Here is a 2,382-nt window from a genome sequence, read left to right on the forward strand (position 1 = left end):
GAACACTCCCCCCCCCCCCCCCCCCCCACACACACACACACATAAAACATATTTAGGATTATACATTAACATAAAACTGTTGTCGGAACCATACTGAATTTCGCCAGAGAAACACACACAGACACACACATATGAAGAGAGAGAGAGTATGCATTGATGCACTGTATGCAAACAGCTACCAAACAGCCATCATAATTCCTCATACAATGAGAACAGGACAAATCAACAATTAACAATGACTAATTAATATTAAAATCTGTAACATAATGTATTGTTTGGAGTTTAGTCTGTTACAGTTGCTATTTTTACCATTTCTTCTTGGAGCAACTGTAATTCACATAATTTCCTTAGAGATTAATAAAGTGTTTTGATTCTGATTCTGATTGTTTCAGGATGACCTGCCATTATCCAATCACACATCTGCTTACCTGTATCTTTTGCTCGTTTCTCTTCCTCTTTTCTCTTTTTTCTAAACTGAGGACCTGATGGCTTTGAACTTTTCTTGTCCATCTTGGTTTTAATTTTGCACTCCAGTATGAACACAAATCCCCCAACTTGAGGATCACCACAACATAACCTAACACACCTACACCTTAGTTCACAGATTCACTTTGTCTAGGGTTTATTTCTGAGATTTCACACAACCCAGGATTCAAATCATGAATACATAATGGGCTTGGATTTACAACATTATGAACGAAATGTCCTCTATTTGGAAGCAGCCAGCCCCCCTCCCCTTTCGAAGGGCTGTGTGTGAGACATTAAATCAGGGGCGATTTTAGCCCAGTTTTGGAGGTGCTTCAGCACCCCAAAAATGAATCAAAGCACCCCCAAAGATGTCTTACTTTTTTTGAAAATATTTGCTGTTTGTGGGACACACTACTAAAAGTATAAAAAGCATACAGTACTTAATTGAGATGGAACATTTTAACAACAAGAGTATGGATAACCCCTCCCCCCTCCCAAAATGGTTTGTTCCAGCTCGGCTCTCTCCAACTCGCTCTAGCGCTGTTGCTGCCAGAGCAATGGTGGCTGAGACCACCTTTTTTTAGTATTTTATTTGTTCCTGAGTAAATTGGTTTGGCTGAGATTAAAGTTATAGTTTTTATACAGCTGAATAAACGTCAAGCAGACAGCTGATTATCAGAAGTGTGAGATGCTGGAGAATTTACTCCGGTGTCCTGTTATATTTTAGATAACAATGAGTTTATTAAACTTCACTGAAACAATCTGCAAATTTCATTCAAATTTAATAAACTATCATCTTGTCTTTATTTTTAGTTAGCACATACCTTAAACACTTAGAGCTGTAAGCTAATGATAGTTATATGAGAGCAGATGCATGCTGGTGCAATAAGCTGTACGCTGTACATCCAATGGATGCATGATCTGATTAGTCGACTAATTGCAAAAATAATCGGTGACTAGTCGACTATCAAAATAATCGTTTGTGGCAGCCCTAGTTGAAAACGTGTTTTCCGACAATGTTTGCTCTGTAGTAAAATTAGCGATATTTGACTGCCCTGTTGATCTCATTGAAATGTATACAGCCTATTTAAAATCTAAAACTTAACATTGTCCGTAGCCTGCTGTTGTTACCACTGTCCCGTTTGAAATGTAATGAGAGAAACTGGTTATTTTGCCATATGTGCATGTGCCGATATTGAACCCAAGGTACTAACTAGCTAACTGACTGGATGCCCATTAACCTTATAACTCCTGTTGTGTGTGTGTGTGTGTGTGTGTGTGTGTGTGTGTGTGTGTGTGTGTGTGTGTGTGTGTGTGTGTACAGATTGTCAGTCCAAAGAGGGAGAGAGGAAAGAGGGGAACATGAGGACAAAGTACAAGATCAGAAAGTACCAGGTAAGAAAACAGACAGGGAGTACTAACAGGCAAAACAGGAACTGTTAAACTGGCAAAGAAAAAGAAAGACAAACAACTAATACAAACAACTCATACAATCTGGAAGTTGTGTTCTCCCTATATTAAAGCTGCTATACAGAATCTGCAAAACAAACTGGGTTGTCAGCCCTGGCACTGCATTACCATATTGACCGTCAGTCAGAGGAAGTCACGGTTGCCAAAGACTTTATAAAGCTCAAGAGTGAGGCTGGTGCCATTCCAGATATGTTAACATTGTACAATCTTCTGGATAATTAGATCTTCCCCAAACTGAAAACTGTTATTCAGGTTGCCCTAACAAACCCAGTTAGCAGCTGTAGCTGTGAAAGGTCTTTTAGTGTCTTGAGTCAGCTCCATACCTGGCTGAGAAGGACCATGGGTCAAAGCAGACTCCAGCACCTGGCTGTGATGTCAGTTGAGAAAGAGATGCGTGAGAGACTTGACCACCAAAATGTGATAGACAGATTTACCAACCTCAAG

The 2,382-nt window shown here is 39.7% G+C and overlaps 1 long non-coding RNA gene across 1 annotated transcript; it reads left to right on the top strand.

The window, feature by feature from the left end:
* The first annotated feature begins 1,649 nt into the window (after positions 1-1,649).
* LOC146525236 (uncharacterized) lies at positions 1,650-2,382 on the top strand. The gene is made up of 2 exons (XR_014875090.1): positions 1,650-1,760; positions 1,793-2,382. It is a non-coding gene; the product is annotated as an uncharacterized LOC146525236 (long non-coding RNA).

The sequence above is a fragment of the Neolamprologus multifasciatus genome, chromosome 1, assembly GCF_963576455.1.
Source record: "Neolamprologus multifasciatus chromosome 1, fNeoMul1.2, whole genome shotgun sequence".
Taxonomy (NCBI): domain Eukaryota; kingdom Metazoa; phylum Chordata; class Actinopteri; order Cichliformes; family Cichlidae; genus Neolamprologus; species Neolamprologus multifasciatus.